At 39.4% G+C, this 27050-nt stretch overlaps 1 protein-coding gene across 1 annotated transcript in view; it reads right to left on the bottom strand.

Annotated features, from left to right (window-relative positions):
- PKIA (cAMP-dependent protein kinase inhibitor alpha) overlaps positions 1 to 4539 on the bottom strand; it is a 43852-nt gene extending 39313 nt beyond the window's left edge. Inside the window, exon 1 of the mRNA XM_054633166.2 lies at positions 4188 to 4539. The gene's annotated coding sequence lies outside the window, so the exon portion shown is untranslated. The remainder of the gene's footprint in view (positions 1 to 4187) is intronic.
- Between the last annotated feature and the right edge of the window lie 22511 nt (positions 4540 to 27050).

Here is a 27050-nt window from a genome sequence, read left to right as displayed (position 1 = left end):
GACTAGCTAACAGCTGCCAAAATAACTTCAATATACCTTTGAATCTTTTGGAATAGCTGCTAGAACAAAAACGTGACAAAAAGAAGCAGTCAGAGTAAGAGAAACTAAGACTGTATGTTGGCATTAGACCTATTTGCCTCTAACATCTGATGAACCATTGGGACATGAGTGCAGAAAGGGATACAGAACTGTGCAGAGACCAGGCAGTTGCCATAAAGGCAGGTTAAATTCCTCATGAGTCCTGTAAAGCCAAAGAACAGCAATGCAGTCAATTTTTTAATTCATTTTAATAAAGGTTAGGAAACAAACCAAATTCTGCTAGAGAGAACTACACCCCAGCTGACATGGAAATTCTTCTACTGCAGCTCTTCCTCACAGTTCATGTTTTATACTTAGTTCAACCAGGGAAGAAGAGCAGAGATACCCTGGAATCACTTTACAATCACAGAAATATGACCAGCTCAGAAATGCAGCATGTCTTCAGTATTTTAGGGAAGACAAAACCCACTATCATATTTTATTGGTTCTACCATAAGAATAAAAAGAAAAATAAAAGAAGTTTTTTGATCTGGCATTTGGCTGGGAGATTTGCACCAACCATACAAGTCCATTTTGTGTTACTTTCTCCTCCAATATGATTGTCTTTTGAGACTGGGATATATACTAGAAACATACAGTTCCTGTACAATCAGATCTTTTCTTTTATAATGTTGTCTTAATAAAGTAATTTTCTAAGAGTAGACAATATTAAGAGTCTCTCAAAGCTAGTCTCTCTTTAATGACACGTCATGAAAAAATAGATCCATGCTTTTGCTGCTGTTTACATGCAGTTCCCTTCAAGGGAAAAGCTTCAACCAGCTTTCTTTTGCAAGAAGCATACATGAACTCTGCATTTCTATCTCCATATTTCATATTAAACTCAGGGGCTCATTATCCAGGTTGTGAAGCACTGACTTACTTGAATGTGTCAAATTCGAAATAATATTATCAATACCTGGTTTGTTGCCACCACTAATATACTATAAATGGATAAAACTCTCAGTTCTCTTTAATGATTGCTACCTTTGCAGTTTAGTGGGCGCTCACATTAAGATCCTCTATTGACAGTTAGTCCAACATGGAATCCATCCGCATAATAGGAGACAAAGTTTCAGTTTGTGCCTGGCATTATTTTCAGAAATCAATTTTTTCTCTCCCAGAAACATGAGCTATTGCACATGAAGGACATGCACTTTGAAAGTGTGAATGCATTTCTTCTTCAAAATAAAAATGGTATGTTGAAATACTCTTGATTGTTTGCACATGATAAAGTTTTAAGTTCATTGTGTAATATCTGTCCCCTTTTACCCTGCTCAAGCCTTTTTAAATAGAATTCTTAAATTGGAAAAAATAATCCAACTGAAAGCCTAGTAACAACATAAGTAAAAAATGACCTGCTTGCTCTGAGACACGGTTATTTCAGTTAGTTCAAACAGCACTTGATAACATCATTTTTAAAATTCTCATAATAATAGAAAATATATTCAGCTGAAGTGTTTCATCTCAGCCCTTGGAAAGGACCAGAAGTGAAAATCAAACCTCTGCAACTTCAAGTGCATTCAAGGTCACTGGGTTTTCCAGTTTGTTCTGCTAAGGAAACAAGCCTTTTGCAAACATACCCATCTGGTCCCCACTAATAAAATTGGGTAAATGAACCTGCTGGTTCAAAGGCTGACAGCAGCCTAGAAACCTCAAAGATAATTAAGCTCTTACATATCTGAAGAACAAACCCAGATGAAGTATTCCAAAATAGCAGAACCTCTGAGGAAAAAGACAACTAAATCTCAGCTGCTCCCCAGTCTGTCTGGCACCAACCAGCTGGCCAACTAGGCTGTTCTTCCAGTCAGTGGTGCTGCTGCCCCAGATCAACCGCAATAAAGATGCTTTCCTTTGGCTGGCAGAAGTATGGAAAGTTACAGTAACAGAAGGAGCAAGAGTTCTGGGAAAGAAATCTGTAGGCAGTGGATTTACACCAGTTATACCACTGAACTAGAATCACATTGATAATTAGATATACTTTTTCTTCTATGGACATGCACGCATTACACCACCTGCCTGTAGAGTACACAAGATAAAAACAAAAGCAATTCAAGTTTGCAGCAGGGTTCTTGGTCAACCACTGCTTCATCTCTGCTACCATATTGTTTTAAAAAAAAGTTAATTTTTGAGAATAAAGAGTCTTGAAAAATTAGGTTTCCCAGGAAGGATGAAGAGGTAAATTTGCTGTGATAACATTGTGCCAACATTAGTGAGTAGTCATACTACACTGAGCTTGTAACAACTGCCTGGGGGGGCCATTATTTGATTTCTTCACTCCGGTGAAGAAACTGACTTTATATAGACTGGATGGCTAATAGGTGAAGCATCTGAACTCAGCTACATGGTTTCTTTTTCCGACTAAATGCAACTAGAGAAGAACAGAGCAGCTCTGAAACCGTCAGCCATGCTTAATTCTAGAAAGCAAAAACCAACAGAAATGTCCTAACCAATGCTTCAAAGTTTTTACAGGAACAAAATAAATGTATGGTCGATGAAAGACACAGGGTTGACAAAACTTTGTTGGCTTCTTTTTGAGTTTGAAATATATACATTGAATGTGCCACGACTTACTTAAAGCAACAAGCCTATACAGGATCATAGTTAATGACCATGCTTTGGAGAAAAGATTTGTCTGTTGGACTGATTTCTGACTCTGCAGTTCATCACTCGCTCTTTGTTTCAGCCCTGTGAAAGCTCAATTGTTTTTTTATACACATTTTCTGTCTCTGTAGCTGTCATTTGCCTTCTGCATACCCAGCAACAGTACAGACTGCATTTAAATATCTTCCCAGAAACAATGACAACAAATAAAGCAACTCCCTGTTATGTCCCTAAGGATTAAGTGTGTCACTCTAGCACCATGACCAGAGGCTTCAACCACAACCACAACTGTCTGAGCTTCTGTGAACCCTAGGGTAACAGGATCCTCGAAGATGAACATACAGGTAAATAGACATTGAATAAAATAACCTTCAGCTTCCGGCATCCTGCTTCCTTTTTCATTAAGAACAGATTAATTTCCAATTCTTTCCTTCCCAGAGACACAGTAATTTCTTCCATTTCCAAACCACACAGAGCCATTAACTGTTGCATACAAAGATAGTGCCTATTCTAATGAGCTGTCTCTGCATGCCAACCTCCTGTATTGCTATAAACCTGCTTTAGGGCAAGTTTTCTTTTTTTTAAAGCAGAACAAACAAAAAATAAAAACAAACCAATCAACAAAAAATAAAACCAAACCAAAACAACCCAACAAAAACCACCAGTGTATCAGGCACAGAAATAGGTCAGGCAAATTTTTTTACCTTCTCAATTCCAAAATAACATTCATTTGATGTTAAGACCTATCTACGCACCACAACGTGCAATCTTAACAGCCAACCTACAATATGCATACGTTCTTTTTTCCGCTTCTACAGGTGATATGATGGAACAGCAATTCACTAATTCTTCCATTAACAAACAAATGCATTTGAATTTTGCTGCTATTTTGTTTGTCGGGAACCTTAGGCTAGATAAAAATGAATAAAGGGAAAAAAAACACGCAAGTCTTGGAAAAAGACGACAGAATCCATTTTGGTGTAAGGGCCGGTTCCCCAACTTCTACACTCTTTAGTTTCCTGTGAAGCGACTTCCAAATCCAGGAATGTGCATGAAATGACATCTTTTTTTGCTTCTGTTCCCCTGAAGCCCTTCTGCCCTAAGATGTCTTCCTCGTCCCTTGAGGAACGCCGGGGCAGCGCGGGGCGCAGTCCCGCACCTGTCGCAGCCCTGTCGCTCCCGCCCCCGTCCTGGGCTACGCCACTGACAGGGTGCCCCGACACGGGCACGGAGAGCAGCCCGAGCGGGGGCTGGCACTGAGCCACCGCACATCCTGGCCATGGAAGATAAAACGCACCACTGTGGCGCTTCAGAGAGCGCAGCCTTGCCGCTTTTGGAGGGAACCGCGGCAGAAAAGAGGAGAGGGAAAGAGAAGGAAGCTACGAGCCCCAGCACCGCTCCAGGGCGGCCGGCAGAGCCGGAGTGGGGGGCTCGCAGTGGCAGCGCCGCGCTCCCCCGGCCGGGCAGCGCCGCAGCGCTCGCCCCCGCACCCGGCAGCTCCCGCTCACCTTTCAGCGACCGGCTCAGCGCATCTTCCTCCCTCCCTCCTTCTCTCCCGCAGCGGCTGCTGGTGGCGGCCCGGAGCCCCCGGGCTCGGCGGGTGCCCGACGCTGTTCCTCCCTTAGCCGGCGGCAGCTCCCGCTGTCACTTCACCCCCACATCCCGCCGCCGGCGGCGGCAGCTGCTGCTCCTAAATTCACGGCGCTCCGGCGGCATGAAGTCATCCTCCCCGCCCCCTCCGCGGGCCGCCGCACTCCGCTCCCGCCGCGGAGGGGGAGACGGCCCCGCCGCCCGGCAGTCCGAGCCCCGCGGGGCCCTGGCGCTCCACCCGCCCCGGAGGGGCCGCCGCTCCCGCGGGCGCACCCGTGCCCGACTGCCCGGGAGCCTGCGAGGGGCGGTACCGTCTCCCGGGTGCGGTGGCGGTCCGGGGGACCCTCCCCAGGCACGGCGGCGGGATGGGCCGCTCCGCCCCGCGCCTGCCGTCCCCTCCCGGGACTCCCCTCCGCTGCAGCCCGGCGTGTGGGGCTGCGCGCCCCGCTCTGGCCCCGGTGCTGGGCACTGCCCGGCCTGTGGGGCTGCGCGCCCCGCTCCCGCCCCAGGCTCGGCACCGCCCGGCCGTACCGCGCTGAGGCGGCGGGGAACGCGGCGGGGCAGCTCCCGCCGCGCTGCAAGGCCGGAGCTAAGGGAGAGCGTCCCCGGGCAGAGCTCTCTGTGTATCTGGGTCTCGCCGTTTGAAGGAAAAGGCGCTGTAACCCCTCGGGCTCGTGGGTGGGCTCCCTGTTCCCACTCTCACCTCCCGGCCTCAGGACGCCCAAGCGCTCCTGACTCGTGCCCTAAAAAATGCAGCGCTCCCTGGGATGCAGGAGAGCTCCTCTGGCAGTGGCTCCTGCTCTGTGCCTGGAAGGGGGAGCAGGGGACAGGCACTGTGCTGTGCTCAAGGTCACCTGGGCAAACTTCCCCCTTACCAAGGGCGTCCTGATATTTCTGAGACCCAGCAGTAGGCAGCCTGTCTATTTTTGTTACTTACAGAGAGCTGTGCACGTACTGAGTGACCGACAAGCTTGTAAGGAAGGCCAGATTCCTATCACAGTTTGCAATTCCATGACCCATCCCATGTGCACAACAAGCACAGCTATGTTGGTACATAAATGACACCAGGCAAAATAGTGTGGATGTCACCAGTGCATGCCAAATCATTGTAGTCTGAGAGCTCTTCATATTTTACCAGCAAGGCAGGGTTGTGTCTGGTCAAGAGAAGCTGTGCTGGATGAGCTCCCAGGAAAAACAAAACACAGGAGTTTCCCAGGTGCCGCACCTGCTCAGTTGACCCAGTGGTCAAGTGGTGCCTCAGCAAGGTTTTGGAGTGGACTCGTGCTGGAAATGTTGACGATCTCCATTGTGGTAAGGTCTGAAACATGAACTGCTGCTTCACTGGCCTGGATATAGGTAGGAAGATTGTCTGTAGTGGTAGAGGAAAACAGCAAAGAGAAATGTCATTAAGGTAAAGTTCTTAGTCTCCCAGATAAAATATAAAAACTCTGAACCTAAGTTCCCTTTTGGAAATTCATTGTGTTTATTTTTATGGTGGTTATGGTACGGCTTTTCACCTGTGCAGTTCTACAGTTGCTCTATTTTGGGCTGCTCCTGTTTACTCCCTGCCTTGAACCTCTTCTGTTGATTGGCATTGCAGACCTGAATGTGCAGCTCCGGCAGCATCTCAGCAGTGTTACTTAATCTCAGCTGACAGTGTGTTGGTGCGGTGATTGAAGGCTCATCTCCACATGCACAGAGGAATTTAGGGGCACTTGGGAAGGTGGGGGACCCAGGTCAGGAAAGGGAGCCCATTCCCCACCCCTCCCAGGGAAGCCTCAGTTCCCATGGAGGTAGGGGACACACCCAGCACTCAACCAAAATCTTCTGTGTGGGTTACTGCCTAGGGTTATGTGACGCACTGTGGAATGGATAATGGAGCATTTTGGGATTAAGATTTATGAGATGTTTAGGGCAAGAACCAAAGACAGGGAAAGGAAGGGATCAAGGTGATATGGGAATGAGCACATGTGAGAAAACAGTGGGATGAGGAGGTAAATAGGGCTGGTCTGGTGTAAACAAATTGCTGATCAGACTGCTTGTCTGGCTATGCCCTGCACCTGATCAGTGCAGTCTCTCCTAGACTAGACTGTGTTTCTAAACCTTACTGTGTGAGAAGTCTCCCTGTGCTATATGTGTGCCTCTGCATGGGTGTAAGTGCCAGCAGCAGGAGTCACACCTCGGGTTACAGGGACTCATGCCAGAGAGGAGGGCAGGATTTCACCGTTCATGCCATCTGTGTTTGAGTGAGTGCTTCTGTCTATGTTGATCTGTGTGGTTGGCCTTGTGCTTATTTATATATATATATATTTGTGTGTACATACTTTCTGTGTGTGTATGCCTGTTAGGAATATGTGTTCAGACTTGCTGCTTACTAGGCCTAGGAAAACGTTGCTATGGCAGCCTCTCTTCTATTGGGCTATGTGGTTCAGCAACTCATAACACAATTCACTAAATGATTAGCATAGTAGAAAATCCTAGATCTGTGCAAAAGCAGGAATTATTAGTATTTAATTTTTATTACTTCTTTGGTAGCAGTAAATTCCAGAGTCAAGAGAAGCAAAATGCTCTTGGCCCAAGGGTTTTAATTAGTATTCAATATACATGATTGCAAAAACAAGGCAAAGACGGAGACACCGATAGGATTTTATTTTAGTAGAAAAAACATTTAGCAACATTCAAAAAGCCTGTTTTAGTCGGAGGATATAATCTTTGATTTACAAATCATGGGTTCGAACAGTTTAAAATGAATGTCAATATAAATTGATTGAAATCTAAGCATTTCAGCTTTAAAAAGTATGCTGTAGGGAAAATAAAAGGAAATAAAGAGTTCTCATGAATATCTGAATATGGGGAAAGTCTGGAAATGTCTTTAGTAAGTGAGAAGATTGTATAAGGAAGATTGCTTATTTGCAAAGGGAGTGACTTCAAAGAGGATTACAGAAGTGTTAGGAGGAGAAAATTGTGTCTTAGAGGTTAGAAACAGCAAGGATGAGTTTTTTCAACATTCAAATTGAATTAGATTGTTAAAATAAATAATAAACAGCAAAAGGTGCATTGTAAAAATGTAAAGAAACCCTGAAATGAAGAAGTTGAGCTCTTTATTTAAGTGAGAAAGGGGTGAAAAATCAAGGCTCTCTTACTCAAACTGAGTACTGGCTTTCCTGATAATTGCTGACTGGAGTAAAAGGTGAAGCAAAAGAAAAACAATGAAGGGGAATAAATGAATCTATACAAATGGATGTTACTATTTTCACAGGGAGATTAAAATCAAGAGTTGTTCAAGTCAGAGGAGTAAAGCTCCACCTAAATTTGTGAAGTCAGAGGTGCTGCCCCATTCTTGGAGATTGTCAGGTAGTACCAGTGTTTATGAAATAAAAAGAGACCCAGGAATTTACAGTTACATGGCTTAATTGGTGATAGCATGCAACACCACAGCCAGTAGTACAAGAACATAAGAAGAGACAAGGACCACTGCACACAGGTTTCTTTATACTCCTGAAACTAGAGAAAATTGGTTGTACTGAGGATAAAAAAAGAACTCTTATCTCCCATCCACTTTTATTTCTGCCTAAATAGCCTACTTCTTACAGACCTGCTTGTGTGGCAATTATTTATGGTAAGTTATATTCATGTCTTCCAAAATTCGGATTCTTTGGGAGTTTCTGCAGTGCAAGCCAATGTACTGTTTCCTGAAGAGCAATAGATTATACTGCAACTGTTATAAACAGTTATTATAACTGTTATAACCAGCTTTTTTGTCAGTTTGCCATAAGCTTTTTGTTTCCTTTTAATATTAAACTGAGAACTAATGTACACTTTAATAACAGGGTTTTTCTGAATATCCTCAGACTGCATTTAAATGAAAGCAAGACAATGAAAAAACAGTTCTTATGAATTTTTGCAGTTTTTTTAACAGATGTGGGCAAAAATTTTACATAAATATTCAAAAAACGATTGAAAAAAATTGTCTCATGTCAACAGCAGTGCAGCTTAAGATACTGAGCATTATTTTATGGTTCCTATGGAGAATATAGTAGAGTATAGTAGAGTACAGTAATATTCCTACTGGATATCAAAACAGTCTTACTCATGTTGAAATACAATGTAGGAGAACACCATAAGAACCCTTAGTTACACTCCTTAATAAGTTAATATCCAGCTGATCCATCTGTTTATTTGAATTAATTTCAGGTCCCACAAGTAAAATTATGCACAAAATAAAAATTGCTATAGGCTTTCTACTGAGAAAAGACAGTATTTAAAAATCTTGACATTGTAAGCATGGTGTCTGCAGATATTTTTTAAAAGCAAATAGATTAAGCTGTTTTTCCATGACCACTGTTTCACTTCCTTACTCTTCTTTTCTTTCTTTATTTTTTCTTTCCATTATGGCTTTATAAGCTCTTGAGTAAATTGAGTGAGTTAACACATTTTGTTCAATTGGTTGGGGTGTAATATATATGCCAAAAACAGTGACTCAAAAGTACTGTGATGAAGAAGAATATTGCAAGATGAACTGCAATGTCAGCAATACTCAAATAGACTTCTTTATAACTGAATCATTATCAAGAAAACATTTTTAAAGTAGTTCTATATTTCTCCAATAATTTCCAAACCATTTGTAAGGGAATAATTTTTAAATTAAATTCTGGTTGATCATTTAACAGCTAATAAAAGAATATGAATTAAAAAGTATTCAGTATATTATTTTCTAATTCTCAGCAATAGTAAATTTGAAGTAATATGATGTGGTTGTACGTAGTTTAGAATAACCAAACTCTGGATACAGACAGTCTCTGCCAGTCTTTTTCAGTATTCTCCTCTTAATGCTAGTTGCTTATTTTCTTAGACTCAAATTTTCAAGGCAGGGACTGTCAAAGATTCAGTTTGTACAACATTGTTAGGCATGAGCAAAATCCATTGATAATAATTTTTGGCACTTAAGAATACTGTGAACTTTTGACTTGGATGCACAGGACTCAGCTGCACCCTAAGTTACAAGTTACTTCAGCTGACAGCAATGGTAGCTGTGTGTGCACAGGGGCAGAGCTTGGCCCTTGGCCTCCTTGATGTCACTAGGAACAGATGTGTTTTCCTTTCTTTTCTCTTGGGGCTTCCAGCATTGTCTTATTACAAAGCAGTCCGAATTTCTTAATGCTTTAAATTGAAACCTACTTGGGTTTTCTAATTTTCTACTGTCAGCTTCATTGCTTGCCTATATGTTCTCTGAAGTTGGTAGGAATAATAGTCCCATCATAGCATTTTCTATGCTTAAAAATACATTACTAGAATTGTAATATAAAGCACCCCTCCAATGGGAAAAATAACTTTTAACAATATAATGTTGCTATAATGCATATGCCATAAGTGGAGAAATTAAGACATTAATCAATCTCAATTCTGGTATTAGCTACAACGTGTCTGAGTTCTTGACTTGTCAGCCTCTGTTTTCTCACATTTTTTGAAGTAGTATGTGAAATCTGTTATTTTTTTAAAGAAAAAAAAAATACTGTCATGACAATTCTGATACCTACATAGATCTTCAATATGTTTACTTATGTGAATAGATATCTAGTGACCTTGTGTAAAGTTGTCCCTGCCCATGACAGAGGGTGTGGATTAGGTGATCTATAAAGGCCCATTCTAACCCAAAAAATTCTATGATTTTATGATATTAAAGTAAGATGTAGTACTTTACCTTTTGCTTCTATAGCTGTTTGTCAACAGTACAAAAACAAAAATGGGAGAATCCTGACATTTGTTGTTCATGCCCTCTTCTAACTGTCTTTGCATCCTACTGGATCTTCAACCTAATTCCCATCTGCAAGTTTCTTATATCAGCCTATTTCTTTGACTGTCATTAATACAAATTTTAAATTCTGTAAAGTTTTAATCCTGAGTTCAGCTATCTTCTCTTACACCTGTTTGTTTTAGTGGAGGAGCCCATTTAAGATAAGTCAGTGAGTCCAGGTGCTTATTGTTATGTAAAAGTCTTTAAAAAGAGATTTGTCCAAAAGATCGTCTTCTCTTCATTCACTATGCAGCAGAGAGCCTCTTGCAACACATATCTTTAATTAAAAAGAAGAAAAATAAGAAGATTGCTACCAAAATTTGCAGTGCACAACAAGGAAGAGAGAAGCAAAGACCATGAGAGCTGCCAAAACTCGGTGCCTTTGCAGATGCAGAAAATTTGACAGCAAAAATGTGTCACAGTGTTTCTGTATATCTTTGATTATTATTCACTGCCAAAGCAATAAAAACCAGCCAAGAAACATGAGAATCCTGTCTATCTGACCAGAGAAAATATATATTTTCCTAATTCCAGATCTAGCACATCCCATTTCGCAGTAATGTCCCAGCACCCATAAACTTTGCCTAAAGCAATTTCTAAAATTGAGGACTGCTTGTTTTCATTCTGTATGTTGGGTTTGCTTCCCATTTCCCTTTCTGTATCCCTTTCTGTTTAATATTTTTGGGCAAAAAAAAAATCAGTTCAGAATTAAATAAAAAACCCAATGATTTTGGATGGTAACTAATCTTAGTTGGCTAAATAAAAGAAGCTTGTGGGTTGCTTGTAGTTTTTCAAATGTTGGTGAGTAGGTGGCATTTAAACATATCCAGTTCTGGTTTTCAAGGCATTTATAGTTCTCAGTTGATTCTTTGGGTACCACCTTTTGAAACTTTTGATTAGGTCTGTCCTCTTGCCTTTTCTTGTACAAGGGTAATTTTCCTGACTTTAGTGCAGTCAGGACAAAATTGGACATGTGGAGTTCAAGATTTTATCAGTTAAGTCAGCTGCCTGTTTTCTGAGAAATCTTCTCTCAATTGTACAGGTGTGTATATTTTGTGCTTTTTTTTCTTCCCTATAGACTAAAAAGAAGAAAATTCATTAGTAATTGCTGTGCCAAAAGCTGTGTTTGATGGCTTTGCTAAAGCAGTCGGGGTGTTGGAGCTTTCTTCTTAAAAATAAATTTCCCAAACCAAGTGTTGTTGTATCAGTGCTAGCAAATATTCTTTTCCAAAACATAATTGTATAAAAACTAATTGACTTGTAATTAGTTGTTTTGGTTTAATTTTGTTATTTCATTTCTGAATGCATGTTAGAGAATTCTGTAACTGCTACTTGTGCCTGCCCACTCACAAGCTTGATGCCTATATAGAAATCCACTTTCAAATCACTCTTCTGTTATGATTGTGGATTTCTTTGCATCTGTTTATGTTCCTAGAGCAAACTGTGTCAGACATGAAAGAGAAGAAAGAACAGTTTTTGGAGACTTCTTTCTCAACAGTGGGCTAGTGGGACATTTTTTTGTGTTATGAAGGGGAAAACAGATGCTGGAAAAGTAGACCATTTCAGCAAGAGCTGTATGGAAGATACAACTGTCACAAAATTCTTCTACAAGGACATTTTTTTCCAGTCAAGACAGAAAGAAAGGACTACCAAGGAACAATTTGTAAGAGAAGTAGTAGGTGTTTTAATGAGCTCAGATATTAGTATTGTGATAAACAGGGGAATAAAATGGTACTATCAGTGGAGCATTGACATTTTATAATGTGTGGAATTTCATTGTACTTGTAGAGCAATGAACACTCAGACAGATAAAATTATATGAAATGAGCCTTGGATCTAGAGGTAATATCAAATTGCATGATAGTGGAGCAGGAGAGCATGCTCCACCTGAGAACTGCTGTTGGACAGTGTATGCCAGCTATCTCAAGGCAATAAAAGATTATTAAGTGGATAAGTAGCTGACTAGCAGACTTGTAACTTTCAATTTGTAGGGCAAATATATTTTTTTTCCTAATCTGACCTCTGATGCTGATGCCCAAAGATATGGTTTTATTCACTTCAGTTTTATGGGCAACAACAATTTTTATTATCCTTTGCATATGAAACTACAGGTGTAGGAATGCACAGAAATGCATGCTGCAATCAAAGTTATGGGATAGAAAGTTCATTGATGTAACAGTGTTATGACTTTGTAGGGCATGGGGCAAAGCAAAAAAAAAAGGATATTGTGGTAATTCATAAGAACATGAATGAGATTTCTGGTTGCATAGCAAAACAGAAAAAAGAAACCTGAAGCACATTTTAGAAATGTTTTGAAGACAGACCGTGGCTGAAATAAAATCTGAAAGGACAACAGAAGAAGAGTAAGGACAGAACTCTGATAAGGCAAAGACAAGAGCTAAGCAAGCTACTTTGAAGGCCACCCTAAAAGAAGTGGGAAGAGACCAAGGATGCTGTTTCACACAAATGAAGGAAGAGCAAGATTCCACAGTAAACAAGTTAAAAATTAGTGGGAAGAAGGTAGTACTCCTGGTTCTGATATTTTGGTAGAATGGTGGTAGGAAAGAGGAAAAGTTTGTTTTTTCTTGCTTTTCCCTTCCTTCCCCCTGTAAAAATTTCCTTCTTTTGGTTTCTTAATACAGCTACTGTATAAATCAATAATACAGTATTGTTTTCTAGAGAAAACATTTTTTTAGTTTTCTCTAGAAATATGAGTGGATATATTGCTCTATATTGCAGTGCTTTCCAGCTGAAAATTGTCCTTAGATGGGGAATATAGACACTATTTTTTGCAGTTATTTACATTTCAAATGTCTCTAAGAGACTTTTTATTATGATCTTCCATTTAATTATTGTAAAAACCCTTTTCTAAGTGAAAACTACATCCAAAATGTAACATACATACGTAGTATGGGCTTGGTGATCTTATGAAATGTAAAGATAATTATCAAGCAGTAAGACCTTAAAGAAAATCCTTTTACAAACAGCCACAACAAGATTTCTGTGTCTTAAGTGCTTGATGCTGGTTTTTGGTAAATGTTCTGCACAGATAATGTTCTTATGTTAATTTTGCAGCTACAAGAATCTTCATTAAGCCAGCCGATTAAATGTAGTTTTTATTTTAAAAGAGACAAAATTAAAAGACTTGTCTATCAACTTGTTTATTCATAGATTTGTCATTATTGCTGCATCTTCATTGAGAAGGAACTGCTGGGCAAACTCTGAGATACCGTCTAAAACTCTGAATAGGCAATGTGAGTAGCAAATCTGTAGAAATAAAACTAGAACTTTCATTCCCTGGTATGCAGTAAAGTTCTCAAAGGAAGTCTGGACCCCACAATGTTTTGGATGTTGTACCTACACATAATGATAAAAATGGCATCCTTGTCACCTAGATTCTGCCTTGCCTTGACTCTCAGTATTTAAATTTTTCTCAAGTCCAATTTGGAGTGGCTCTCCAGAGAGCACTTAATCTCTTTTGCTGTCCTTAAAATTCCTTGTATACCTAAAATTAGGGTATGGATATACTGAAGATACAGACAGACTGAGCGTGGAAATCCTTGCCTTTTGCCTAAGCCCTATGCAGTCTGCAGTTTGTGCCTGCTTACTTGAGCCCTAGAGTAATTCTGCCTTGCAGCCTGGAGAGCAGTTAACTGGTGCTGACAGCACCCCAGCCCTAAAAAGCATGGCATGGAACCCACCTCATGCAGCTCTACAAAGGCATTAGTGTATAAATGGTGTCTATAGGGTGTATATCCCAGGTATCTTATAGTCTGAATCATTAATTCACAGAGGGGTAGAAGAAAGAGAAAAGGAGTCTTTCATTTCTGCTTCACCAATGGAGAAATGGAGCACATTAAAATTTGAGCAAGGTTTGGAATCTGCTGAATAAGGCTGCTTCAGCTTGCCATGCTGGGTAGGTATGATGTCTGCATGGGAATTTAAAGCTTTTCCTAATGTTTCCTCAAAGCTTCATCAAATAGAAAATAATGTCAGTGCCAAAATTTATCCAAGTGTGCCTGTCCCTGTCAGGCTACTATTGACTTTTCATTATTCCAGTTCTAAATTGAATACAGCCTCAGGGAAGGAAATATTTATGTAAGAGGGTGACAGTGAAAGAATCTCTGTCCTAGTCCTGCACATGAAAAACAGCCTTGGAACCAGCATGCCTTCAGCTATTTAAATGTAGCCATTCTTCCCCTTCAGGAGATGTTTTTCCCTGCAAACTACCAGGGAGCTTTACCATCTTTTTCCTTTGTCACAGAATAACTTTGGATGAGGAAAATAAAACTCAGCAAGTAAAAGTCTTGATAGAATTAATGTTATGCAGTATTTGTGTGCTTGTATAGGTGAAAAATCTTTAAAGCATATTTGTGTAGGGAGCATTCCCCAACAAAGTTATTTTTCCTCTGTTGCTTGGTTTTTCTTCTTCCATTTCTCTATTTAGTGTTTAGGGAAATAGTCTTTTGAGAAGGGTGTTTATACTGATTTTATAGGGAAGACTTAGCCTCTTTCAATTATGCCAATGACATGAAATAAAGAGATTCAGAGGACTAGTATTTTTTAGGCTATGTTGAATTAATTTATCATGTGTCATAAGCATCATTTTATTGATGTCTGATACCTCAAATTATGTTGATTTGAAGCAGCACAACATTTGAGACCTCTCACTGGTTATAGAATAGGTAGCTGCTGGATGTGGCTATTCAAATCTACATAATGTGAAAAACATCATGGAAGAATTAATGTTTAATTACAAAGGTTACTGAAAATCATCCAGATGACTGTTAAAATTCAGAAATACAGCTTGTGCACTTAATCACACAAAAGCTAAGTTCATCACTTATCAGCATTCTTTGTGTCTAACAATGCCATGGGAAAACAAAGGCATGTTTTTTCTCCTAGAATGGACTGAGCAGCTCTGTTTCTTGCCTCCCTTGTTTGATTTACAATATATGTATTGTCTGAACACTTTGTATGAATATTTTTTGCAGTGGATGCCTGGTCTGTCTTGGAACTCTCTAGATCCAGTGCTTTAATATTCTGAAGCATATGCATATTTGGTGCATATTCTCCATATGCATCAAAATCTATATTTTATTGGCAACTTTCATATCTAAGCCTCAGGAGAAGAAGGAAAATAATTGTGAAAACCAGACCTTGTTGTCTGTGAGAAATATGCAGTATAAATTCACACACACATACATGTAATGCAGGGTATGAATTTTATGGCAAAGATTTTTTTCCCTGGGACATCTAGTAAAGTAAGAAAAGCTGCATTATCCATCTGTTTAAAAAATAAAAAAAGTCCAACTGTTGTAAATAAAGTATCAAGAGTAGTCATAATTATGGGGATAACTAAAAGGTTTTTATTAATGATCATATGATAATCAAATGGTAATTAATTGATGATTGAATGAAAAATGGTGATAAAGAAATAGCTTAATGTTAATTGAACCATGATGTTAAATTGATAGAGAATTATTTAAACGTTCATTGAAATGATAGTTTAGATTAGACATTGATTTAGACAACAATTTGGATAGTAGTCAAACATTGCTACTTATCACACTTCTAATAATTAGGCTACAGCTGGATATATGTTAAGGACTTTAGCCTAAATGTAGTTGAGGCCTAATGTGATGTATTACTTACCTTTTTATAGGTGTCAGATGCTGGTGGCCCTGCTGATGGAAGGTTGAGATGGCTGCTGTGCCACCAGCAGTGCTGCAGGAGAAGGCAGTGGGCTTGGGTGGGCCATGTGTTTTTAGGGTGTAAAGTGACTGACTTCAGGCAGCCCCTTCTCTTGGTGCAGGCACAGCTGTGTGGCTGCAGCAGTTTTAGCTCTGTCCAGCCCCATTTCGGGCTCCTGATGAGACAAGGCCTGGACTCCTTTGTTCCTGAGAAGATGCAGCCCAGCACAGGGCTCACAGCCTGCCCAGAAGGGCTGGTTCCAGTCCAGGCACACTGGTTGGTGGTGCTTGAACCATGGTGCTCTATAGTAATGGCAGGGCAACCCCAGCGATGGGGAGAAAGTGATGTGTCTGACTCTATTGATATCAGAAGGTTAATTAATTACTTTATTATACTATATTATTCTATATTATGTTAGACTATATTACATTACATCTAAACTGGATCTGCCAAGCACTCAGCTGCACTCAACTGCCCAGAATCTTGTGACTGTCTGCTGATAGTCCTGACACACACACATGCTTGACCCTGATAGGCCAAGGAAACAAAACACCATCACTTTGGGGAAACAATCTCCATATTGCATTCTACTTTGGCACAACACAGGAGCAGCGAATGAGATAAGAATTGTTTTGATCATTCTTTTCTCTGCTTCTCTCAGGTGCAGAGAATGCGAATCCCACAGTGCTCTTCACCTCTGCAGGGAGTGCATTCATCACACCAACTTGTCCTTCAGAGAACACAATGAGAAGCAGCAGCAAAGAGAATGAGGAAAGAGACAGCGGGGTCTTCTCTGGAGTTACTAAAACCTACCTGGATGCAATCCTGCTTCAGGTGACTGTGCTTTAGCAGGGAGTCAGAGCTCTCTTTCAACCTCCAGAGCTCTCTTTCAACCCCAGCCATTCTGTGATACTCTGAGTTTTGACTCCTCTGGAAATGCCTATTATGAGCACAGCAAAACATTTTGTATGCACTTTGGATTTTGTTCCTTCTTCCTTTTTTTTTTTTTCCAGTAAGTTGAAAAACTAGAATGGCATACATAAATTGAACTTTTTTAAAGACTGTATAAAAGCAAGATAGAGAAAGAGTACAGCTGACCTAACAATGTGGGAATGCTGGGGGTTTTATAAAAGATCAGGTTATGACTTGTCCTAGGTCTCAAACACAAAGAACTAATTTTTATCCAAGTCATTTAAATTTGCCAAGCAAAGTAAATTTGTCAACCCACATGAAAACCTACTGAACAAAGTTAAATTCTTGGTAGCATAAGCATGAGAGAATAGAAAAAAGAAAAAAAAAGAATAAAAAAACAACCCAAAACAAACCCCAAGCCAATTTCCAATTCAGAAAATAGAATCTGCAACTAAAAGAAGAAGCAAAGGCCAAATTTGGCATCCATGAAAGTTGTGTTGCCAAAATCACACCAGCCAACATGAGATCATCCAATGCTGATGTCTCTAATATGGTAGTGTAACAACAAAGTATTGCTCAAACTGCAAGAGTCAGAATATGTCTATATACCATACACAAAAGAGAACCCTTCAGCTCAGAAGAGACCATGGGAACAATAACATCAGTACAGCAAAATTTTGAGTTATTCCTAGTCAATTATTAATGCATATATTTGCAAACTATACTCACCAGTTATATGTCTTGCACTGTATTTAATAATCCTTAATCTGTTGATAAAATTTAGCTTTGTCTTTCTTTGTCTATATGCATGTGGTATTTTCTAATACAGACCTTGTGAAAATTTTAGAAAATGCAGCCAAAGTTCATTAATGTGGAAAAGTGATGCTAAGACATCCTTAGTAGTTAGCTTGCAAATTTATTAAATAAAAATTTATAAATCTTCTAAAGCTAATATGACATGGTACTAATTGTTTTTATTTATTAATTAACAAAAAAAAAACCATCAATTTTTTTGTGCTGAAACATATCCTCATATGCTAACTTTACTATTATGCTTCTGGTCCTTATGCCTGTGTGTCTGTAACAGGAAATAAGAAACACTTATTTGGACTCTCCAAACCCTGGTTGCTATTTGATTATATTTTTTACAAAGAGATTTATCAAGACCAGTGTAGTTGACTTGCTGTGAAAATTCTGTTTGCACAGGGTGTAGTTGTTGGAATTCACCCACACTTCAGTTCTTGCTCTCAGGAACTGACAATTTTTTCAGGATCTGAATTTTTTAATGCAGAAACTAATGGATTGATGTTATAATCTGCAGCCTTTAGTATTCAAAGAAGGAGTGTTTAAATGGAAGAATTAGAGTATACCCAAGATAATGTCAGAAACAAGAAAAAGTACCTATTTATGCATAAACCCAAAAGCACTTGACATAAGTCCATATTGACATTTTAAGATCTTTGTATTATCAGCAATTTTGTTGAAAAGTGCAATCCTAACCCCCTTCACTAATGTAGGGAAGTATATGAGATTATACTTTGTAACTTTCTCAAAGATTGAGAAATGTAATGTTCATGGTATGGCTGTTGTGACATCAAATGAACCATGACAGTAAAGCGGCTGTTGGAGGCCTATGCATATGCCAAAAACTAAGGCAAAGTCTGCAGCTGATAGGGATGGCACCTTGGAAAAACTGAACTCAAATGGGCTGTTTTGTATTGGCTGAAAGGAGCAATGAGCTTGTTTGTGGTAAAGTCAGTTAAAGGTTGGACTTGATCTTTTCCAACATAAATAATTTTGTGAAAATTCTCTTCACTATTACATCCATGGGCTAGTGGATGATGATATAAAAGAAGAAAAATAGTTTAAAATCAGATTCTGGGTCGATAAGTAACTTTGCTAAGTTACAGTATTGCAGAAACAAATGTGTCATTGACTAATTCATCCTTCATGGAACACTGAACCCCTCTGTCTGCATGGTAAGGAATTACTGTCAGAGCTCCTGGGATCTTGCAGAGTTCTCAGGGAATCTTTCAGAGAGATGGGGAAAAACCACAGAGATACAAGGAAAATTGAAGAACATGAAGATGATGTTTAAAAAGGTCATTATGGAAAAAACTGCCATTTTTTCCAGAGTATTAGGACCTTTTCTCTCAAACATATTTTTTTCTTGTTCCTATATATATAATTCAGCATGTGTCAAATTGCTATTTAAATGGTTTCCAGTTTTAATGTATTTCAAAAGATCACCCCTCAAAAATATTTAGTATGTAAATATGTAGTTGCAATCAGTTTAAAATTCGACCTGAACAGAATTAAATTTAACAAGATTCTGTAGTCTTCCCAAGACTGTTTACTTGAGAAAATGTGATATAAAGATAGTAAAATTCCTAATTTCCTAATTTTCATACTCTGTTGACTCTCAATTAAAATGTTCCTTATGCAAACAATCTATAGTATGTCTTCTTTCAGACTCTATCATTTGTAACAGTTTTGTGAGAAGTAAACCAGTTACTTTATACTGGAGTTTGAGGTTTGGTTTGTATTTTTTTTTTCTGACACATTAATGTTGAGTTTGAAAGCTATATTGAGCTACATTAAGTTTGAGACTATATTGCTAAAATAAATTTCTTTATGTTTTGTTGTTGGTTTTGTTGCTTAAGGTGTATTAGATTTGTGAAAAAATAATTTGCCATCAACTTTCGTTTTGTGCTTAACCATCAATGCATTATGTCATTAAATAAGTGGGAATGGTTCTCAGTTCTCAGTCATGGAAAGTTTATTCCAATCCCTCTTCTTCATCTTTAGAGAGACTAAAAATTGCAGTTTCTTCTCTGGGGATAAATTTAATATTGGAAAGTAAGAAAACATTTTATGCTGCTTTCAGCTGTAGAGAAAGGGATGCACATAACTTTTCTAAGTGTCTAAAACTAGCAAAATGACATAGCTCCCATTATCCTGAGATTTTGGAAGATGAGAAAGAAATATAAAATGTATTATTGCATCACTGGCAGAATCATTTTATGACTTACATTGCATTTTGCTCTGTAGGAAATGGGCAATTAGCTAGAAGTGAATATTTGTTTTTATTCTCCATTAATTTGCAGACAGAGTAATATCTCACAAAGCCAATGGCTGCCCCAGGAGAGCCCCAGCCCCAGTATCCTGGTATAAAATCCATCATCATGACTCACTGGGAGTAGGTCTCCACCTTTCCAGCTAAGAGGGGTCAGTGCCTTGTGATGGGACACGTGATGTGATGCAGAGGAAGAGCATCTTGGGATGAGGCAATAGTCATGGAATTCCAAGCAGGAGCCAAAGATGAAAAGGGAGGGATTTAGGAGATTTGGGGAGGAGCAAATGTGGAAAATAGGAGGATAAGGAAAAAAAAAGCCTGGTAAAATATAAATGTTTGGGTGGTTGGTGCATTTGTCCAGCTGTGCCCTTTGCTTTAGTAGTGCAATCTGAAATTCTGAATCCTTTCTAAAATCAGTGTTTTGATCGACTTTCCATAAGAGGTATGTGGTCTTATTTAGATACTGTAGGCTATACATTTCTTTGAGCAGTGGATAATTTGCCCACATTTTCTTGATGTTAGACCATGCGTGACTCTACTGCAGAATTCCTGAATCCCATCCAAATATAACTTAGACTTACAATAGCTAACAACCTAAAGCAATCATACAAGATTTCTTGGGATATCCTGGAGAGGAAGAATGCTTTCAAATTAGTCATGCTAATGTATCTTTTTTACTAAAAACTGTAATACCTTTCTATCACAAGGCTTGCAGTTAGCTGTATTTCTCCTAAATAGATACACAAGAATATATATGCTGCCAATAACCCAAACACAATAAAAACTTGTGATTAAGTATTTGATGTCAAAAAGCACCAGAATTTACATCACAAGTAACTGCAAATTAGGCCATGATGAAAATTAGAAAGGTGATAAAACAGCCCTTTATCAATACTGGAAGCTGGCTAATGTTCTGATTTTCAAGGGCAAGGAGGACCCCAGAAACTACAGGCCTGTCAGTCTCACTTCAGTGCCTGGTAAAATCATGGAAGAGATTATTCTGGGAGGTGTTGAAAAACACCTGAAGGACAACACAGTCATTGGTCACAGCCAGTACAACTTCATGAGGGGAAAGCCCTGCTTGTTGAATTTCCTTCTACAACAGGGTCACCCACCCAGCTAATCAAGGGAAGCCAGTAGTTTTAATATTTTGGACTTCAGCAAAGCTTTTGATACTGCTTCTTACAGTGTCTTACTGAAATGTCCAGCCCACAGCTGGATATATGAATCATGGGATTGGTGAGCAACTGGGTCACAGGTTGGGCACAAGGGGTTACAGTGAAAGTGGTGGCATCAGACTGACCTGTCCCTGGTGGGGTTCTGCAGGGCTCCATCCTCAGCCCTGAGCTCTTCAGTGTCTTCATAAATGACATGGAGGCAGGACTTAAAGGATTGAGTTTGCTGACAACAACAAATTAGAAGGAACTGTCAACACACTTGAGATCAGAGAGGCCCAGCAGTGAGACCACGAAAAATTAAGGAAATGGATGATCACCAGTTGTATGAGGTTTAAAAAGAGCAAGTGCCAGATTCTGCATCTAGGATAGGGCAGCCCTGATTGTGGGCATAGACTGGGGAATGAGATTCTGGAGAGCAGCACCGTGGAAAAGGACCTGGCTGTCCTGGTTGATGGCAAGTTGAGTCAGCAGTGCCCTGGCAGCCAGGAGGGCCAACCCTGTCCTGGGGTACACCAGGCACAGCATGGCCAGGTGGGCAAGGGAGGGGATTGTCCTGCTCTGCTCTGCTCTGCTCTGCACTGGGGCGGCCTCACCTCGAGTGCTGGGGTCAGTTTTGGGCACCAAAATATAAAAAGATTAACATTAAACTATTAGAGAGTGTCCAAAGGAGGGCAATGAGGATGGTGAAGGGCCTTGAGGGGAAGCTGTGTGAGGAGGTAGGTAGTAGCTGGGGTCACTTAGTCTGTTGAGCCTGGAGGAGAGTGAAGGGAGACCTCACTGCAGTCTCCACTTCCTCACATGAGGAAGTGGAGGGGCAGGCACTGATCTCTTTGCTCTGGTGACCAGTGACAGGCCCTGGGAATGGTTTGAAGTTATGTCAGGGGAGGTTTAGGTTGGATCTTAGAACCCATACAGTGCAGAGGGTTGTTGGGCCCTGGAACAGGCTACCCAGGAAAGTGGTCACAGCACGAAGCCTGACAGAGTTCGTGAAGTGTTTGGGCAGTGTTGTCAGGCACATGGTGTGACTCTTAGAGATGTTCTGTACAGGGCCAGGAGTTGGTGTCAATGATCCTGATGGATCCTCCCAACTCAGTGTATTCTGTTTCTGTGATTTTAAAGCTGTGGAAACAGTATTACCTTCAAAGTTTTGAACACCATTTTTATCTGTTCCTGTTAATAGAAGAGCACAGAGAAGATTTCTTTTAGCAAGTATTGGAGAATCAGATTAATAAGTTATAAGGAAGAAGAAATGTGTTTTGGGGCAAGGTGGTTTTGGAATTTAGAATCTTAAGAATAATTAAGTTGGTGCTTAGTTATAATGAAATAGAAACTATATTATTTTCAGTACTATATAAACACTTTAATACCACTTTTCTTGCAAAAGTATTTAATTGAACCATTGCTGTGGCTGGATTCCAGAGTATTTAAACAATGCAGACTGTATGGTCAGGCTGACTATCTGTGTTCAAAATGCTTCCCCACCTCTTTTCAGAACTTTCAGAAGGTCTGTTCCTATGTTTAACAGTCACCCTCCTCCATCTCAAGGAAGATTGCAAACTGTATTTAAAATCACTGTGGGCCACTGAACAATGAGGCAGTATAACTGGGTCAGCTCAGAAAGTATAATTCTTTAAAATAGCAGTGTAAAGTCTTTCCTGGATAAGGTACTAATGTCCAGCCATTGCTGGGTTGGTTTGCCTTCTGGTGTCCTGCTAAAACCACATAGCCCTCAGTTGTATGGCTAGATCACATGAAATTATTTTGATGTGGGATAACAAGATGAAAACCAAACAATTCTCTTCTCCAATATTCCCTCCATGCCTCCTTTCTGCCTCCCTCTCTCCTTGCCTTCCAATGTTCTGGGTAACCTTGATAGTCTACCATTGCAAATACAATGCAGATTTTCATGATATCCCTACTTCATATTAAATGGAAGTTCCAAATACAATATGAATCGTGTCAACTTGACTGCATTTCATAAGATCTCTGAGTCCTTTTGAAGAGGTGATATCTGCAGTGTCAATAAATGTGATGCTGCCTTCAGTCAAGATCTGCTCAGCCTTTCAGGTGCTTATGACACTCACACTGTCACAAGCTTTCTTTTGTTCGTTTGAGAGATTTTCTGAAGGTCATTTAAGAACTAAAAACCTGAACATCTTCACTATAGTCTGATTCATATTGTAGAGTCTGGATTTTGTGTAGTAAGAAAAGCATTTGTCTTTTCAGCACAATATTAATATTTTTGTAAATTTATTACCACTCTTCTTTTGAAATAGCAGTTTTGCCATCAGTGGAACTGAATTCACACTTTTTGAGCTACAGTAAGGATCAAAGTTCAGAGCAGTTATTGACACTGACATTAAGGAGTCTGTCATACATTCACCTCCTATTGCTGCCTTCTTGTGGGCAATAGGAGGTGTCAATAGGGCCTTTGCAGAAGCTTCAGTATAGAGAAAATGATGGAATCCAAGCACTGTCCTCACTGGATACATGTGTGGTTTGCATTTGTCACAGAGCACATACAAGTGTTTCACACTCATGGTGTGAAGAAGTTTGTGCAATGAGAGCAATCCATTAATAGCTGCAAAACCTCAGTTTGCTTTGGCTGTCTTGCAAAATAGTGTATCACTCTGGTGAAAATTAAAAAAAAATAGAGAACAGAAAAAAGCCCTTTAATTTAAATGAGTATCTCAATGTAAAAGTATACAGAATTTAAGTTACATAACATGGGTTCATAGCAAATGGCATGTGTTCAACTCTCAGGCAAGATATGCAAGATTTGTGGGGATTGTAATGCAGAGAGAGCAAGAGCATCTAGGCTAAAAGGATTATTTTGTGTGGATGAATGAATCTAAGAATATGCAGAAACACATTTTGAAAAAGAAGCTGGAAGCATAGAGTGTGAGCCTTGCAGAGTAATTCAGGACAATCGTGTTTGAATTAACTCTGTGAGACAGTGGCTGGAGGGGACTTTTAAATGAGAGCAGAGCAGGAGTGTTGGTTGAATGCAATGGCAGAATCAATGAGAAATCCAAAATATGTCCTACTGTTGAAACTGTAAATTATTTGATAACTTTTCTTTATGCACATATTTTCGGGCATGGTTTTTCTAGACTATGGCTTTAGGTAAATCACGATTTCACAACATTTTTTCACTACAGCTATCTGAGCTATTGTTGATGTGAAAAAGGGCAAGATATATATTACACTCAGTTCTCCTTTCTTGTTTCTTGAGACCCTGTATTCTATCATGGATGACTATTAGTTGGTGTGACAAGGTTTTTATCTAGGCAGCCTAGGTTGGCACTTCCTCCTTTCCTTTGTGCTTTTCAAGAGCTTACAAATTTCTTTATTGCTTGTCAGTATTTTATAGTTCTGAACTGAGATGGCTAATCTACAATAATTTGGCCTCTCCTTATTCTGCCCTGCTCTCAAGATCTCCCACATGTTTTTCACTTCTCTCTTTTTTTAGGAAAGTCACCTATCTTCTATTTATTTTGCTCAGCCACAACTGCTAACAATGCTGAGGTTGCTTCAGGGCAAATCCTTCAGGATTTGCTTGCAGTGTAAGTGTAATATAGGACACTTATATTTTGCTTTTAAGTGCATTACATACTTCAGGACAAATCTTTGAGGCCCAGTTGACTGAAACCATCTAATTTGTCTTAGTAGTCTTTAAATTGTTCCTTTTTTGCATTCTTGAGCACTTATCCCATGATTGCGGATTTTGCCACAGCTTATTAGCTTTCTCTCCCGAAGTTTGACTGAGATGAATTTCAGATCAAATTAGCTATTCAGAAGAGGTCATTTGTGTTGGTTTTCAGTTTCTGAGTATCAGTGGCAGAGTTGGGCTTAGAACAGCCGGATGCCAGCATGGGAAACTGCTGCTTAATTACCATTTTATTACAGGATACGAAATGACTGCCCTCAAGTGGCAACGTTGGAGTAATACCACTTGTGGTACGTTTGTATCTTTATTTGCTCCAAACAAATTTTTATTAGTAGTGAGCATCAGAAGATTTAACTAAAACATTAATCAGGGTCTGACGGCTTAACTTTCTGTTTCAGAGATTGCCAAAGGAGCATGCAGTCCTGAATGGGCAGGTTCTCTGTAAAAGCTGCTGTGTCTCACTCAGGCAGGGCTTCTTAGAATTTTTCTGTTCTGTTTAGTTTCCTTTTCTATAATTTATTAAGGTATTTTAAAACTAATGATGAATAAAATTATTAAGAACTGTAACAAAATGGCTAAGACTGATTAATAAATGAATGTCATTATGAAATTGGTCTTCTAAAATGTAAATACTGTTTGTCACTGGAAATTTAGAGCAAGGGGACAATATTAAAATCTTTTCAATCAGATTTTTTTTTCCTAAAAAGTAAAAAGTAACGGTCTTATGCTGTTAAAAAGAAAATAATCTTCTAACTGTCACAGCACTTCAGCCCCATTCTCAGAACCATAGCACTTAGTCCAGGGAAATTTGAAACACTGAACAGCAAGTGCACAAAAAGCCACAGAGAAACTTTTAAAGTCTATTCCTCTATGACTTCTTCATCCCTTCATTTTGGACCTTCTGTGACCCACCATTAAGCCATGATCCATGGTTAATAGCAAAGAGAACAGAAAATTCTGGCAGAGCACGTTGGGAGTCTGGGCTTTACAACTGGAGCTGAGAAGTCAGGAGAACAGCACTTGTGGTAGTGGTTCAGTGTGTCCTCACGAGGGGAGATACAAATAGTGCATCCTGATGGACAACTTCACTTTTAATTGCCTTTCTTCTTGCCCTTTGGAATGAGGTGTTTTGCTTTTGTGTGAGTGGGAGTGAGGTTGGGAGGTAAAGCCATAAGTTTTTTATTGTCAGGACTTGTTTAGGATGAGGACTGTATGCTACCAAATATTCTTTATTTGGAGAAAGTGTGCATCTGAAGTAACATGGGCAATGTATAGTCAAAGTGCTTTAGCCATACCATTCGAGAATTTTCTCTAGTGCAAATATCTGAGCAACCTTTTGACCAGCTATATAATGCATGAAATAGGCATTTATTTTCTGTCCATTCAAATGTCAGGTTACAAGTGAAAATAACATTTTCCAGTGACTGAAGTTTTCCTTGTAACTCCCCAACCCAAACAGGCAAATACTGTTCATTTACTGAATCTTCTATCACTATTTTTCTTGGGCACAAATGGTTTTGGGGCACAGTTTTGTATTGTAGCTCCTTTTCTGTCTCCTTTTCCAACAATTGGACCTTCAGTCATGTCCTGTCAATCTAGAGCACCTGGCCCCTCCTAGAGGCCTAAGCTGCCTGAAATTATGTTGCATGAGATGATGAAAAGGCATTTCCCATGGAGAGGTGGAGGGTGACTGTTTGCCTGTAATATATTGAGCACAGCTCTTGAGTTGGCAAATCCTGCACAGTGGTCTGACTGCATACTGTCTACTCACAGTCAGTCTGAGGAAGCTTTTTTAACTGATTAGAAGCCTGCTTCAAAGTAAATTAAAATTATAGAGGGAAGATATTTATACACAGGCAGAAAACAAAGAGTAACTTATGTGTGGTTAATTACCTCCAGTATCTTCCTAGTTAGTTAATCAAAGGCAACTTGGATATTTAGACCCTGAAAGACCATGCCAGATTCATGTGAAATTAGACAGAAGCTGGAAAATTCAAATGACAGTCTTCCCAAATAGATGGAAATTGATTTAGGGTCACCTTATACCATTGTATTCAGGAGAATTAATCTACAGCTAATTTTAAATTTTGAAGATAATATTTTCTGCTTCTTAGATAAGTCTGCTTGAATGCTAAGGGTCTAGTTATAAATAGGTGTGAAGGACAAAAGGTGGAATTTATAATGGTTATAGACATCTAAAAATTACTCAAACACAGCTTCATAATAAGTAACATTAATATTAATCACATCAATAATTAATGCTAATAGCTCTATATTGACTTGGATGGTAAACCTTTGTATTCTTTCTGGAAACTAGAAAAGTCTTGTTAATTCTCATTTCTACACCTTGCAACTCATAAAATATTTTATTACTTGGTTTGAAGCCAGAGCTAAATGCTGTCCATCCTGGGTGATGTTAAGGATAGTTTTGGGACAGAAATGTGGTGTTTCAGAACA

This window comes from Agelaius phoeniceus, chromosome 1, assembly GCF_051311805.1.
Source record: "Agelaius phoeniceus isolate bAgePho1 chromosome 1, bAgePho1.hap1, whole genome shotgun sequence".
NCBI classification, from domain to species: domain Eukaryota; kingdom Metazoa; phylum Chordata; class Aves; order Passeriformes; family Icteridae; genus Agelaius; species Agelaius phoeniceus.
This window is presented reverse-complemented; position numbering and strand designations above follow the sequence as displayed.